Source organism: Dermochelys coriacea, chromosome 1 (assembly GCF_009764565.3).
Source record: "Dermochelys coriacea isolate rDerCor1 chromosome 1, rDerCor1.pri.v4, whole genome shotgun sequence".
NCBI classification, from domain to species: Eukaryota; Metazoa; Chordata; order Testudines; family Dermochelyidae; genus Dermochelys; species Dermochelys coriacea.
The window spans coordinates 249,929,862-249,946,708 of NC_050068.2; the positions used below are offsets into that span (position 1 = coordinate 249,929,862).

At 55.2% G+C, this 16,847-nt stretch overlaps 1 long non-coding RNA gene across 1 annotated transcript in view; it reads left to right on the plus strand.

The window, feature by feature from the left end:
* LOC122457797 overlaps positions 1–13,187 on the plus strand; it is a 28,478-nt gene extending 15,291 nt beyond the window's left edge. The window contains exons 2-3 of the long non-coding RNA XR_006277471.1: positions 12,692–12,702; positions 13,177–13,187. This is a non-coding gene — a long non-coding RNA (uncharacterized LOC122457797). The remainder of the gene's footprint in view (positions 1–12,691; positions 12,703–13,176) is intronic.
* The last annotated feature ends 3,660 nt before the right edge of the window (positions 13,188–16,847 follow it).

Below are 16,847 nucleotides of genomic sequence, written 5' to 3' on the forward strand. Positions count from 1 at the left end.
GATTTCCCGTCCATATACGAGGAGATCGAGGCCCTGGGTCTGACCCCGGTCACCCAGGGGGAGGACGATCCTATGCCAGTGGGCCTCAATCAGAGCGACTTCACTCCAGCCCCCCTTTCCCCATGTTCCCTCCCGCTAACCGTTGCTTCCGCTCCCACCTCCGATGAGCCCCTGGACTCCTCCATCAACCCGGCTGCAGAGCGCACCCCACTGAGAGCCGCCGAGCCTGATGAGGCGACGGTCAGTGCCACGCAGCCGGGACCTGAGCCACCAGGGGCACCCCTCTTTGGCGAGGAGCATTCAACCTCCTTCCCGGGAGAGGGCCCTACAGAAGAGAGTCCACCTACTGATGCCGTGGCTGCCAAATCCAGCATAGAGCTTGCGCCCGGCATCACTGAGAGCCCTCTCCCCGCCCAAAATCTCACCTCTAACCCTGCCCCTGCCCCTATCCCGTCCACCTCCCGAGATGTTATTGCCGGCCCTGGGGCTGTCTCCTTCCCTTTTCCAACAGATGACTCCCAGGGAGCGGCCTTTGTGTTTACCCGTCCCGACCCACCAGGGGCTGCTATCCTCCCTCCGTCGCCCCCTATCGCCCCAGCGTTCAGGTCAACCCATCAGGAGCCCCGTCGGGGGTCCGCACCCTGTCTGCCCATCTTGGTGGGCCACGGGGCTGTAGCAAGCGCCTCGTCGGGGAGTAATCAAGAAACTGTAACCCCAGACCCCCATGCGCTGCGAGAGGAGTTGTGGGAGTTCCTAGAAGACGTCCGTGGCTCCCGCAACAAAGTCCAGCTTGCCCTCCAGCGATGAGGGGACTTTAATCAAATCCTCCGGGCCGCAAGGGCCCTCATGGGGGAGGGTAAAAGGACCGGGAGGCAGGGCGCCGCGGCCTACCAGCGGGTCCACCTCTTCCGTGACTCCTTACTCACCTATGGGGTGGGTCACGGACTGCTGCGCGGCCCGCCGGGAGCCACGAGCATCCCTGCCGGCGAGGATCCCCCCAGCCCTCCTCATGGCACCCTTTACCATCGCAACATTGAACACCCGTGGCTGTAGGATGGGTCTCTGCAGGTCCCAGGTGCTCTCCTTCCTTCGGGAGAGGAGGTACTCTGTGGTTTTCCTGCAGGAGACCCATACGGATCCGACCGCCGAAGACAGCTGGTGGCTGGATTGGGGGGACAGGGTCTACTTTAGCCACCTCAAAGTTCATACGGCTGGAGTGGCGACCCTGTTCTCCCCCGACCTATGGCCCGAGGTGCTGGGGGTCGCCGAGGCTGTGCCGGGTCACCTGCTGCACCTCCGGGTCCGCATGGAGGATCTCGTAGTCAACCTTGTCAACATCTATGCCCCAGCAGCGAGCCCGGAGCAGCTGCAATTCTATCAGCAGGCGTCCGCCTTCCTCGGCACCTTGGATCCTCATGAGTGACTGGTCCTGGGAGGGGACTTTAACATCACCCTTGAGGAGCGGGACCGCTCGGGGACTGAGCAGACCCCGGCCGCTGTCGCCGTCCTCCAGGAGCTAGTTGAACACCACTCCCTGGTGGACGTCTGGCGCAACCACCACCTGGATGACACTTCCACGTTCACCTTTGTCTGGGTGGAGGCCCATCGGTCGCGCCACTCCCGGTTGGACGCATTTATTTATCACGCTTTCATCTTTCACGAGCCCACTCCTCCAGCATCTGGCCGGCCCCATTTTCTGACCATCATATAGCCACCATGAGAGCCTCCCTATGCGCGGAGAGGCCGGGCCCGTCTTTTGGCATTTTAACAACAGCTTGCTGGAGGATGAAGGCTCCGTGGCGTCCTTCCGGGAGTTCTGGCTGGCCTGGCGAGGGCAGCGGTGTGCCTTTCCCTTGGCGCGGCGGTGGTGGGACCTAGGGAAGGTGTGCGCCCGGCTCTTCTGCCATGACTACACCCGGGGCGCCAGCCGATGGAGGGATGCGGCGATAGAGCAGTTGGAACAGGAGGTCTTAGAGCTGGAGAGGCGTCTGGCCGCCAGCCCCGAGGATCCACCCCTCTGCGGAACGTGCCAGGAGAAGCGGGAGGAGCTCCGGACCCTCGAGGACCATCGGGCCCAGGGTGCCTTTGTTTGATCCCGCATCCGTCTCCTTCGGGAGATGGATTGCGGCTCCCGCTTCTTCTACGCCATGGAGAAAAAGAGGGGGGCTAAGAAACATATCATCTGCCTACTGGCAGAAGATGGCACCCCCCTCATGGATCCGGTGGAGATGTGCGGGAGGGCGAGAGTCTTCTACGCAAGCCTTTTCTCCCCGGATCCGACCGATCCTAACGCTTGCAGAGTGCTTTGGGAGGAGCTCCCGACGGTCAGCGTGGTCGACCGAGACCAACTAGAGCTGCCTCTCACTCTGGCCGAGTTCTCAGAAGCCCTCCGTCGCATGCCCACCAATAAATCTCCGGGCATAGACGGGCTGGAGTTCTACCGCGTGTTCTGGGATGTCCTGGGCCCAGACCTAGTCACCGTATGGGCCGAGTCTTTGCAGAGCGGGGTCCTCCCTTTTTCGTGCAGGTGAGCCGTGCTGGCCTTATTGCCGAAGAAGGGGGACCTCCGCGATTTACGAAATTGGCGTCCCGTCTCGCTCCTCAACACGGACTATAAAGTCGTGGCAAAAGCCATCTCGCTGCGGCTAGGGTCCGTGCTGGTGGACATGCTCCACCCAGACCAGACCTACACCGTCCCGGGCCACAGCATCTTCGACAACCCATATCTGGTCCGGGACCTATTGGAACTTGGGTGTAGGGATGGTCTGTCGTTCGCCCTCCTGTCCTTAGATCAGGAGAAGGCGTTTAACAGGGTGGATCACAGGTATCTCCTGAGCACTCTGCAGGCGTTTGGCTTCGGACCCAGGTTTGTGAATTTTCTCCAGGTGCTGTACGCCTCCGCAGAGTGTCTGGTCAGGCTCAACTGGACCCTGACCGACCCGGTCAGCTTCGGGCAAGGAGTACGGCAGGGGTGCCCCCTCTCAGGCCAGCTGTACGCTCTGGCGATCGAGCCCTTCCTCTGTCTCCTCCGAAGGAGGCTGACAGGGTTGGTGCTGCGGGAGCCGGAGCTGCGGCTGGTCCTGTCGGCGTACGCTGATGACGTGCTCCTCGTGGTCCAGGACTCGGACGACTTGGTGTGGGTGGAGACTTGCCAGGCCATCTATTCAGCAGCCTCCTCTGCGCGGGTCAACTGGGTCAAGAGCTCTGGCTTAATGGTAGGGGACTGGCGGCAGGCGAGCTCCCTCCCACCCGCACTTCAGGCCATCCGGTAGAGCACGGGTCTGCTGCTCTATCTGGGCGTTTACCTTTCTGCCATACATCCCTCTCCGCCAGAGAATTGGCAGAATTTAGAGGGTGGGGTGATAGAGCGGCTCCGGAAATGGACAGGACTACTCCGGTGCCTCTCCCTCGAGGGAGAGCGCTAATGCTTAATCAACTAGTCCTGTCCATGCTGTGGTACCGGCTCAACATCCTGGTCCCAGCCCCGGGTTTCCTGGCCAACCTCCGCACATCGATTCTGGAGTTCTTTTGGTCAGGACTGCACTGGGTCCCTGCAGGGGTTCTCCATCTACCTCTGGAGGAGGGACGGCAGGGCCTAAAATGTCTGCTTACTCAGGTCCATATCTTCCGCCTCCAGACCCTGCAGAGGCTCCTTTATGGTGCAGGTAGTCCGGCGTGGAGCATACTGGCGCACGCCTTCCTGCGCCGCTTCCGAGGGCTCCGATACGACAGGCAGCTCCTTTATCTGCATCCGAGAGGTCTTCCGCGAGACCTCTCCGGGCTGCCGGTCTTCTACCAGGATCTCCTCCGGACCTGGAAACTCTTTACAACGAGTAGGTCCGTGGCGGCCACCGAGGGGGCAGATCTCCTCGCGGAGCCCCTGCTACACAACCCCCAGCTCCGTGTGCAGGTGGCGGAGTCCCGCTCGGTGCGCCAGAGGTTGGTCCTGGCAGAGGTCACAAGAGTCGGAGATCTCCTGGACTATGACCGGGGAGACTGGCTGGATCCCCTCACCTTCGCTCAGCGCATGGGGCTTTCCAGACCTTGTACTCCCCGGTGCATACTTGAGGAGGTGAAGGCCGCTATGCCGCCCGCTGCTCGGGTTTAGCTCGACCGGGTCCTGCACGAGGGCACGCCCCGCCCACCCGCTACCCCAGGCCCGCCGGACCTTTGAATTGGACCCCTGCCCCGTGGACCCAACCGACCCCTTCACCGGAAGCCGGCTGCACGAGATGCAGGCTGTCTGCTTTCAAACCGCGCCAAGAAAACATCTCTACACGCTCGTGCTCCACACCCTTCACGCCCACACCCTCGTGTCCTGCCCCAATACAAAATGTCGGGACCTCCTGCCACCTTTGGAGGGTGAGGAGCCCCGGTGGGCTAGCCTATATTCCACCTTAGTCCCAAGGCCCGCCGGGGATGTCAGTCGGCGGCTTCTTCACGGAGCTGTGAGCACGGGCGTGTACTTGGCGTGGTTCACTTCAATCCCAGACACCTGCCCCTTTTGCGGCGTGAGGGATACCCTGGCACATGTAGACCTGGAGTGTGCCAGGCTGCAGCTCTTATTCCGGATCCTCACCAATATTTGATTACGTTTTTGGTTGCACTTCTCCCCTCACCTTCTCATTTATGCACTCCCTATCCGTGGCCCCACAAAGTCACGGGATCTCCTGGTCAACCACCTCCTGGCCCTAGCTAAAATGGCCATCTACAAAACCAGAGTGAGAAGGTTGGCCGATGGAGTCTCCTGTGAGTGTGGGGCCTATTTCCGATCCTCGGTCCGTTCACGTATCCGGGCAGAGTTCCTCTGGGCAGCGTCCTCTGACTCCCTTGACGCCTTTGAGGAGCAGTGGGCGCTGTCCGGGGTTCTCTGCTCAGTGTCCCCGTCCGGTTCCCTTCATTTGACCCTTTGACCGCACTCCTGTCCCTGTTATTTTATTAGTTGTCCCCTGGAATTTTTTGGGCATCTAGGTCCGGTGGATCCCCCTTTTAGGCTGGGGGGGATCCTTTAGCAGTGGACGGGCTTTGCCCGCCCACTTCCCGGATCCCAATAAGACTACTCTTCCATAGCCTTCTAGCTTGGAGGGAGGTGGGAAACTGCTACTCCTGCTGCTGGGCCCTAAACTCTCCCTGCTGCTCCAGCTGCTCCCCTGGCTGGGCCAGACACCCCGCCCCTGTTCTCTGCTACCTGGTTGCTGGACCCCTCACTCTCGGGTGCTGCTATTGCTCCAACTGCAGCCCCGGGGGGAAGGGGTGCTGCTAGCCCACTCCCCAGAGAGGAAGAGTGAGGGAGCCCAGCCCCTGCTGTTGTGGATACCACCACCACCACCACCTGAGAGGGGTCCTTTCTGCCTGCCTGGACCACCACCTGGAGTTCCTGGAGCTGCTGTCCTCTGTGGAGTCTGTTGCCTGGAGCTGCTGAAGCCCTGAGGAGGAGAAGAAGACCATCTGCCAGTGGGGCAGCACCTAGAGACTTTGCAGACCACCGTGGAGGGGGCCTAAGACTGAGTAATTTTCAAACTGTGCTCTTGTGGTGGGGGGTTTGACTGTGTTTGTAGGGACACAGGGGGTGTGGCGTGGAGCTGCCCCCGATCCATCTGTGTGTCCCCCCCAACGCCCACCACTACTACCACCACTGCTGCCCCCTCCACCACCCCCAATGGCTGTATACCATCTGCCTCAGCTCCTGCCTCTGGACTCAGCTGCTTGCTTGGCTTGCCATGCCCTATTTCCACCCTTTGGGCCAGAAGCAGCAGCCAGCCTAAAAAGACTGGTGCAAGAGCACGTGGGTGCACATGCCCCCCTCCCCCGGACTGCCTACACCCCAGCTTTGCCCTTTACTACCTGCCCCATTTGCCACTTGTAGCTTTGCCCCCTCTTTTGCCCCAGCCCCCCTTACTAGCTTCAGTTTGTTTGCCTGCCCCGCCCATTTCCTTCTGCAGCCTTTGTTTGTTTGCCCCGCCCCAGCCTCTGAAGCTAGCCCCTTGGTTTCCCTGCCCTAACTCCAGACCGCTTAGCCCCTTGCTCCGTGTGCCCATGCCCCCTTCCCATGCGCTTGTGCAACTCCCCATTTTAGTTTCAACCCTTTTCACTGCACCCCAAATGTTGTTGTATCCCTCCCTCCCCTAGTGCACCAAGAGGAGCCGGAATTCCACCTTGTGTCGGTGACTGACCCCTAACCCCTGATTGCCCCCCATCCAGCCCACCCCTTTTGGCGCCCTCCTCCCCTGCCTGCAGCCTAGCGGGGAGGAGTGGTCGACCAGCTTCCCCTCTCCCCTCCTTCTTCTGGTGTCTCTCCTTCCCTCCCTGCTCATGATGGAGGGGGATGAGATGGGTGGGGCTCCTCCAGCAGCCCCAGCTACCCCTCCCCCACCTGCCCCTCTGCCACCCCCCCAAGCCTCTACCTCCGCTGCCGAACCATCTACCACCGTCCCCGCTGGGGCACCAGCAGCGACGGGCACCGGGGTGACCTCCACTGCTGCCACGTCTCTCACCCCCTCAGATTCGGGGGGACACCCCCCAGCTGGCAGGAAGGGCCAGGGGAAGAAGAAGGGGAAGGGCCCCACTAAAAAGACCAGGCCCTCAATGGCAGGGGCTGCCCCCAATGCCCCGGCCCCATCTCCAGCTGGGGCGCCCCTCCCCGCTGTTCTCTCCACCAGCTCTGCAGGTGTCCCTCCTCCAGCCACCAGAGCATACGCCCAGGTGGTGGCAGCCCCCCCGCCTACCGCTACGTCGTTTCTCCAGCCCACCGCCTCCGCTCCCATCTATAGCGGCCGGGGCCCCTTTCCCACCATGACCAGGAAGCATGGCGTTCGTTGCCTCCTGGTGCCCGCCTCACCCCATGTGGAGTCCTATGTGCGGGCGTTGGCGAGGGTGGTGGGGCCCACGGCCATTGTGGCGGCCTCCAAAATGTATGGCAAGGTCGTCTTCTTCTTAACATCGGAGGCCGCCGCCCAGGAGGCGGTGGAGAAGGGCCTAGCGGTGGGGGGGCGTGTTTGTCCCCTTAGAGCCGCTAGAGGACCTGGGCGTCCGTCTGGTCCTGACCTCCGTCCCTCCCTTTCTCCCCAATGCCGCCCTGTTACCTGCCCTCTATACCCTGGGGAAGCCCATCTCTGTCATCAGCCCTCTCCCATTGGGCTGCAAAGACCCCGCCATCCGTCACGTCCTCTCGTTCCGCCGGCAAGTGCAGCTTCAACTGCCGCCGACGGCACGTGACAGAGAGGCGCTGGAGGGGTCCTTCCTTCCACGTCCGGAGGGACTGCCCCCTGGCCTGGCAAGGAAGGGCATCCGGGACCCCGAGCCCCGGCAGGGCACCGGCCCCATCATCGCCGGCACCCCTGGCTGCCCGGCACAGGAAACAACCCCTCCTCCTTCCCAGTCCACCATTGCTCCTGCTCGGGCCCAAGAGTCACCTCCCCAACTATGCCCAGACGCTGCTTGCAATCTGGCGGGGCCTGTGGAGGAGGGTGCGGCAGGGACACTGCCGGGCATGGGAGAGGGCCCACCCGAAGGGGAATCTTCCCTCTCTTGTGCTTCCCCAACGTTACTCTCTCGAGTCCCTGAGCCATCACTTCTGCCCCCTGACACAACCCCTGTTAGCCAGCCCCCAGATGATGCCATGGAGGGCTGGGCCCCTAGTCCAGGGGAAGCGGGGGCAAGCAGAAGGCTCGAGCTCGCTTCTCCCATCTGATGCAGAGGCCCCCCGGAAGACCAGGAAGGGGGGCACCGATACCGAGCCTTCCGCTCTACCCACGGGTGTGTTCCATCCACCAGAGCCGGCTGGGGAAGACGTGGCAGCACTGGAAGGTGGTATCTCCCCTCCACGGGAGTCCCTCCCCTCCAAGACTCCCGAGGCGCCATCTGAAACCTCAGTGTGCCCCGAGGCAACAGTCGCGTCAGGTGGCAGTGGGGAGAATCCCGGGGTGGCGAAAACTGATCTCCCATCAATATACGAGGAGATCGAGGCCCTGGGTCTGACCCCGGTCACCCAGGGGGAGGACGACCCTATGCCAGCAGGCCTCGATATAGGCGACTTCACTCCTGCCCCCCTTTCCCCATGCTCCCTCCCCCTAACCGTTGCTTCCGCTCCCACCTCCGAGGGGCCCCTGGACTCCTCCATCAACCCGGCTGCAGATGGCACCCTACTGAGGGCCGCCGAACCTGTTGAGGTGATGGGCAGTGCCACGCGGCCGGGACCTGAGCTACCAGAGGCACCCGTCGTTGGTGAGGAGCATTCGACCTCCTTCCCGGGAGAGGGCCCTACAGGAAAGAGTCCACCCCCTGATGCCATGGCTGCCAAATCCACCATAGAGCCTGCGCCCGGTATCACTGAGAGCCCTGTACCCGCCCAGAATCTCATCTCTAACCTTGCCCCTGCACCTGTCCCTATCCCATCCACATCCTGAGATGTTATTGCCGCCCCTGGGGCTGTCTCCTTCCCCTTGCCAACAGATGACCCCCAGGGAGCGGCCTTTGTGTTTCCCTGTCCCGACCTACCAAGGGCTGCTATCTTCCCTCCACTGCCACCTATCACCCCAGCATTTAAGCCAACTTATCAGGAGCCCTGTCGGGGGTCCGCACCCTGTCGGTGGTCCACGGGGCTGTACCAAGGGCCCTGTCAGGGAGTAATCAGGAGACCGTAACCCCAGCCCCCCCATGCGCTGTGAGAGGAGTTGCGGGAGTTCCTAGAAGACGTCTGTGGCTCCCGCAACAAAGTCCAGCTTGCCCGCCCAGCGATGAGGGGACTTTAATCAAATCCTCCGGGCCGCAAGGGCCCTCATGGGGGAGGGTAAAAGGACCGGGAGGTAGGGCGCCGCGGCCTACCAGCGGGTCCGCCTCTTCCGTGACTCCTTACTCACCTATGGGGTGGGTCACGGACTGCTGCGCGGCCCACCGGGAGCCACGAGCATCCCTGCCAGCGAGGATCCCCCCCAGCCCTCCTCATGGCACCCTTTACCATCGCAACATTGAACACCCGTGGCTGTAGGATGGGTCTCTGCAGGTCCCAGGTGCTCTCCTTCCTTCGGGAGGGGAGGTACTCTGTGGTTTTCCTGCAGGAGACCCATACGGATCCGACCGCGAAGACAGCTGGTGGCTGGATTGGGGGGGACAGGGTCTACTTTAGCCCACCTCACAGTTCGTACGGCTGGAGTGGCGACCCTGTTCTCCCCCGACCTACAGCCCGAGGTGCTGGGAGTCGCCGAGGCTGTGCCGGGCCGCCTGCTGCACTGTTGCTGCTAGCAGGCTGGCTCACAGAACAACTGAAACAGTTGCTGGTAAAAAGCACTTTATTTCCCTTACCACAGCCATATATATACAGCACTTGTTTATTCCTTTTCTGTTGTTTATCACCCAATGTTCTCATCATTCTTATCTTTGGGTTCCATTATCTTGTGGTGGTAAAGACTCTCAGGTTCTTCTTATATCATTAGTCCTTAGTTCAGCCAAAGTTTAGTCCTCAGTTCAGCCAAAGTTTTCTGGCCTTGTCCTTCAACTTGTTACCCGCAAGCCCCGCCTCTTGTTCTGTTCTTTTCCATTACTTGGTACACATTTCTAAAACATCTGATACTCAGCATTTCCCACATCTCCCCCTTTTTGTTTAAAAGCAGCTGAATCATCCGTGACATTCCCCAACGCATACATTGAATTATACATGGACCACACAAACAAATTATACAAATACACATACCAATTATAAAAGGGTGTGCAACACGATGTATCCAACAGGCCATCCAAATCCCGACAACCAATCCCAAATAGGGTTGGTCTCCTTTGTCAGCTTATGAATATTTTGTTCTAATTTTGCAAGTAATTCATGAACAGAGTGAGAGTGATCTGACAAATTAAAACAACACATACCCTCAAAATCTTCACATCCGTGTCCATGTGCTAATAACAAAAATCAATTGCAGCACGATTTTGTAAACACTGCGTGGCGAATGCCTATCTACATCGGTATAATGCAGTTAATATTTCAGAAGTTAAATTAAACTGTTTAATACTCCAACACGCTAATTTTTCTAAATTAAAAGCATTTTCCATAGTAGCAACACCAGGGGCAAGAAACGCTTCAAATACCTTTGAAGGAGTGTCCCAAAAAGTCACCATATCCTTACAATCTGGGGTAAAATCTTCCAGTGCCCTCTTTGTACGATTTGATTGTTGACTAAGTATTCTACGACTAGGGGCATAAAGTGTAAGCCTGCCCAAATAACATGGTCCGCCAAAAGGGTATCTAGGAACACCTTGCCAGGAACGATTCCCGCAAATAAGGAAGGTACCCGGCGGTAAGGCCTTTGCAGACCCATTATTCCAAATTCCCTTGGGGGTAGTTGAAGACCTATATTAGCCCCACCAGCGTGACAATAATTGCCTGCCACAAACGAAGCCACAGGAGTGAGATTTTGCATATTATGATACATTGACATATCCATCTTCCATCCATACTTGTAATATAATACAGGAAATTGCCCTCCAAACTCAATGCAACCCATCGAATAATTATTAGTATTATTAATCGTAGCTGGTAGGGACCCCAATAAGGTTAACTCTTGCGGGGGATTGTACAAAGATCGGTTTAATGAGTTTATAATAGTTCCCTGTAGGAGTTCCCAAGCTACTCCCGGGCATAGTGCTCCTGGTGCTCCATTATACATTTTATAACACGTATCGTTAATGTTAGTATGATTATAATTACTTGATTGTAAAAGAGTATTATTATTTACATAACCTCAGAACCTTTCCAGATTTATACTAGGGTAACCAATAAAGCATGTGCTAAAGGGGTCTGTTGGTGTTGCCATTGACAAACAAAATGACGACTGCCCCGTCTGATTTGCCCATGTTACCCACACATTCTGGCGTGGATCAATTTGAGTAGGGAGAGAAGAGGGCGGCCAAAGCAGCCATAGGGCTATCAACAGGAACAGCAGTTTCATCTTTTCCCAGGATCTCTATCCAGGGCCGCACCCACTTCGCAGGTATCCACCGAGGACCTACATCAAGGGAGACACAAGCATAACCCCGTCCCCAGGTTAGCAATTGTGCTGACCCCTTCCATTGTTGAGAGGCATAGTCAAACCATTTCACCTTAGGCTTCTTCTGCTCATGTTCTATCCCAATACTTCCTAGATGTCTTTGCATTGGAACATGATTATTATCCGCACTACTAGGTTGTAACCAATTAAGGACATATACTGCCTTAGCTAAACGCCCAGCTGGTGTCTGAACTACTGCATCCTGTCCAGTTTGTGCCTGCTTATCCAACATTCCTTTCAAAGTACCATGAGATCGCTCAATAATGGCCTGGCCTGTCGAATTGCCTGGCACTCCTGTTTTGTGTGTTATCCCCCACATTTGCAAAAAGGTTGCGGTGCGCCTGGCCACATACCCAGCTCCATTGTCTGTTTTTATCGATCGGGGCACCCCTAACGCAGCAAAACATGCCTGCCAATGTTTTATCACTTCCTTACTGCCCGTGGACACGTGGGGTGTAGCCCAGATAACTCCAGAGAAGGTGTCTACTGACACATGGATGTATTTTTGCTTTCCGAATTGGTTATATTGGGTGACATCTGACTGCCATAATGTTAAAGCCTCTAGACCTCGGGGATTAACCCGGCGGGAAAGGTGGGTGTCAACCTATTACATTCTGAGCAAGAGGCTACAATACTTCGGGTCTGGGATATAGGTAGAGAGAATTGTCGTGTTAGGGCTTTCGCAGATTGATGGAAAAATCCATGAGACAGGCGAGCTTGCTCAAACTGATTGGGTACTACCACGGATCCCACCAGTGCATCTGCCTGATCGTTGCCCGTGCTTAAGTATCCAGGCAGGCCAGTATAGCTCCTTGTATGGCCTACAAAATATGGATACCTTCTTTCATTGAGCCGATGCCAAAGGCGCAAGAGTATCTGTTGCAATGCTGGATTATGAACCTTTCCCAGCATAGCTCTCTCCAACCTGTTTACTAACCCCACGGCATACTTAGAATCGCTCATCACGTTGAGCAATTCTTGGTTCCAGTGATCAAATGCCAAAAGTATAGCTAGGAGTTCTAATATCTGTACTGACCCCTCACTAATAACCTTCTTATGGGCCCAAGTATGTCCATCCCACCAGACTACCCCTGCTTTCCCTGTTCGCCCCGCCGCATCGGTAAATACTGTTATTCCTGTCACTGGATTCTCCTGTCTCATAAGGTGTTTTTCCAACTGCAACGGGGAAGAAAACAGGCGGTGGGGAGGGTAATGACAACTCAATTGTCCCTGATAATTTGTTAGGGCAACAGCAAACACAGTGTTATACATCAACAGATGTGTAATCATTGTTTTTGAAAATGGCAACAAAATCTGATGCGGATCAATTCCTGTCATTATGGTTACTCTTTTCCGAGCTTGCACTATTAGCATGGCTATTGCTTCAATTCTGGAAGTTACCGTACACACATTTTTACACGGTGGAAATATCCATTCCAAACCGACGAGGGAGTCTTTATCCCTTGTATCCCACTGAAATAATAGTGCTTCCAATACTGCATCTAGGCTAAAGACTGCTACCACGAAGGGTAAGTTTTCCCGATATCTCCCGGAATAACCCTCCCCCACCTTCTGTCCTATTCGTTGTAATGCTGCTTCTGTGTAGTACTGACAGTTGTCGTTTATCTCCAGGGCTCTCCCCCCTTCTAATAAAGGAAGAAGAGGAGTTATATCCTGATTTGTGATGCCACAAAGGGGGCGAAGCCATTGCAGTTCACCTAGCAGTTTCTGTGCATCATACAGTGTGCGAACATGAGGAGAAATTTTCAACTGCTGGGGGCGTACGGTGCAGTCAGTGACCCGAAGTCCCAAATACAAAAAAGGGGCTTAGTCTAAACCTTTTCTGGGGCCACAAACAGACCAGCTTCTGCTAACGTGGAGGTGATCTGTGTTATAACCATGGGTTCAAAAGCTACGGGTGCCGCAAATAAAGATCATCCATGTAATGATATATTTCCATTGGGGATATTTCACTCGGATTGGGCGTATTGCCCATGCAACGAAGAGCTGGCAGATGGTAGGGGAATTTTCATTCCTTGGGGCAAAACCTTCCACTGATACCGTACGGAGGGTGCCTCACGATTTACCATCGGAATAGAGAAAGCAAAGCGCTCTCTGTCTCTCGGGTGTAATGGAATAGTAAATAACAATCCTTCAGGTCAATGATTAGTAATGGCCACCCAATGGGAGCATGGATGGGGCAGGTAAACCGAGCTGTAAAGCACCCATGTCGACCATAATAGCATTAATGGCACGCAGATCTTGGAGCAAACGCCATTTTCCTGATTTCTTTAGGATAGTAAATACAGGTGTATTCCATGGACTAACTGAGGGTTCTAGATGGTCAAGACGTACCTTCTCCTCTACTAGTTTGTTAATGCGGCAAGTTTTTCTGTTGGCAGTGGCCACTGAGCAACCCAAATCGGCTCATCGGATTTCCATTCCAATGCCAGGGTTGGCCCCTCCTCAGTGGCGGCTACTAGAAAGGGGGGAGCTGATCACCACCCCCCATTGACTCAAGCAATCCCTCCCCAACAGCCAAATAGTTGTATCGACAAGGTAAGGGCGGACTGACCCCTTCAATGCATTATCGGCAGCATCAATAATGTCAATAAAAATTCACTTAGCATGGGCTCACGCTGTCCGCCAATGCCCTGAAGTGGTGTGGTTACCGGTCGAAGTGGCCATGTCACTGGCCAACCCTGCAGGGGCAACACCGTCACATCTTCCCCAGTATCGATAAGGACCTGATGCTCGAAAGAATCACCATCTGGGCCCTTAAATTGAACTAATCTAGTGGGACGATCTTGTCCCACTGACAAAACAAATGCCGTTGTTAGTGGTGTTGGGTCTACCTGACTGGATGACCCGAAGCCCCCAGTTCCTCTTATCTGGGATGACTTCACAGGAACATTCGCACGAAAGGGTATTAATTGTGCAATTTTGGTTCCGGCCATTATTGTAATAGGCGGGCATATAGCTCGAACCATAATCCCAATGTTCCCTCTATAATCAGCATCAATTAGCCCTGGAAGCTAAAAAAGCCCCTGTAAGGAGGCGGATGATCTACCTATTAACAATGCGCTTAACCCATACCCCAACGGTCCAGATGCTACCGATGGAACGAGCGTCACCCTATCATTCTCTAGGGAGACGGCGGCGGCGGTGGCCAAATCAACTCCGGCACTGCCGGAAGTTGCCCCGCGGAGGCTGTCCAAGCAGCCGGTGTATTGTTTGTCCTCACGCCCTGCCGGCTGGCGCTCCGCGGGGCGTTTCTCGGCCCCGACAAAGGGGTCCCATCTTTTTTAAACTGGGAGTGACACTCAGTAGCTTTATGACCGAATTTTTCACATCGATTACATGTCCCAGGAAATGGGGAAGGAAGTGCATTGTTTTGTGGCTGACCTCTTTTCTTGGGGCAATCCCGTTTTAAATGACCCATCTTTCCACACTGATAACACGCCCCCTCCCTTCCTCTACGCCAATTTGACTTGGAGGTATTCAAGGCTACCGCCAAGGCGCGTGCATGAATCTTTGCCTTATCCTCCTCCTCCACCAAGGGAGCACGAGTGCAGGCTTCAATCATATCGACTAGAGAGGCCGATTTTGGTAAAGTCACCAAAATCTTCTTACACGTGGGGTTAGCATTTTGAAGGGCTAAATCTACCCCCAATGCTGATCTGGCGTCTGGTGTTAAATTAGGGGCCCTATCCAATGCCGTCCTTAGGCGGTCCAAAAAGAGGGCAAAAGATTCGCCCACTCCCTGCGTGACTTTTAAATAGGGAGGTCACGGGGCGCCCAAATCAGGGAGCTCTTTGAATGCCTCCAATGCTAGAAGCTGAGACTGTTGTAATATTTGGGGTACCAATCGCGCCTGTAGCTGAGGCTCTTCAAATCGCCCCTGTCCCAACAACATGTCTATTGTTGCTACCTGGAGAGGGTCATCCCGGGGTCTATCTAAATTAAGCACTGCCGCGTGCTCAGCCTTTTTTCTCCATGAATCCTTCTATAATAATCTCTGTGTGGGTGTTAACAACATATCTGCTAATTTCTGGGCATCAAAGGGACACATCGCTTGCCCCGAGAATATTTGTTCTAATAACCCTTGTACATACGGATTTTTCAAGCCGTACACCACAATAGCTTTCTGAGCCTCCCTCATCAATTTCCAGTCTAACGGCACCCAAGATTTAACCCCCTCCCTTGATACCGATACCGGGAAAGTAGCCGGCATGGCATCCAAAAGTTCCCCTTCAATTATAGCATCCTTTATCAATCCATGCCAGCGCTTAATTGGGTCAGGAGATCCCGCTCCTCCCCCCCATCCCTCCAAATCACCCCCGTCCCCCGTTCTTCTTACCCTCGTCCAATTGAAGATCACATAGGTGGCGGAGGTTTCACTTTTGGTCGAACCGGTTGCGTAGCGGGGGCACGAATTTTACGATATTCTTCCTCTGCTGTCGGTCGCAACTCTCCCTCGGGAGTGAGGTGCTCCGTACAATCATAATACCCACACAACCTACAAATATGGGCAAACGTGAGAGGTTAGGTATGCCGTGCTCTTGAAGCTGTTGCAGCAAATGCGATCATGACGATCCTTGCGGTCTGTTTTCCTTTCTATCCAGCTCATCCATCATCTGTTGAGCTGCAATACCTTCCTTATATAACCACCGAATTATCTGGTCCTGCGTCAAGTTATCAATCTCTCCAGTTTTAGGTAAGTCAGTAATCCGAACTTGTCGGGGAGGGGCTGATGGCACAACTGCGGGCGGCAATCCTGACTCCCCTTGTAACGGGTTCCTTGGATTGCCCGATGACGATTCCCCCGACACTGGCTGATCCACGGCCATCGGTTCGCCCCGATCTGAGTCGTCATCCTCCAAGGGCAACGGTACCTCACTGGGGTCCAACGGCGCCAAAGGAATCATAGGCGTTGTTTTACCAAAACAGTCTTTCGCTCCGACCGTGAAGGCCCCTTTCGCTGATGATTCTAATGCTTCGCATAATGCAATACGCGCCGCTGCGGTGGTAACGACTCGATGAACAGTCCGCCAGATAGGGCTCAAGGTAGTAGCTTCTTTATTTCCGACCCCCACAGAGTCCCACAGATCTTTCCCCAATGCTTTCCATACCGAAAAGTCAAACACATTCTTTGCATTAACCAGGAAACCCTGTCGCTTTCCCCACCGAAGCAATTTTTGCAGAGCTTCTGGGGAAAATTTTTCTCCCTGGTTATTAAGCAGATTGCTTAAGACCTTAAACACAGCCTGCTCATCTGCCGATGCTGCCGCTCCCATTATGAGAGATATTCCCCACCGCTCACCTTTCAGTGGGAGCTCCCCCGCCTCAGTTGGGCGTCCCGGTTCCTCACCCGAACGGAGGACACCGGCAGCAGCGGTCCCTGCTATTTCTTCCTCTGTCCATGGTACCAAATTCACAGAATTCTATCACGTCGGGGTCACCATTTGTTGCTGCTAGCAGGCTGGCTCACAGAACAACTGAAACAGTTGCTGGTAAAAAGCACTTTATTTCCCTTACCACAGCCATATATATACAGCACTCGTTTATTCCTTTTCTGTTGTTTATCACCCAATGTTCTCATCATTCTTATCTTTGGGTTCCATTATCTTGTGGTGGTAAAGACTCTCAGGTGCTGCTTATGTCATTAGTCCTTAGTTCAGCCAAATTTAGTCCTCAGTTCAGCCAAAGTTTTCTGGCCTTGTCCTTCAACTTGTTACCCACAGCCCCGCCTCTTGTTCTGTTCTTTTCCATTACTTGGTACACATTTCTAAAACATCTGATACTCAGCAT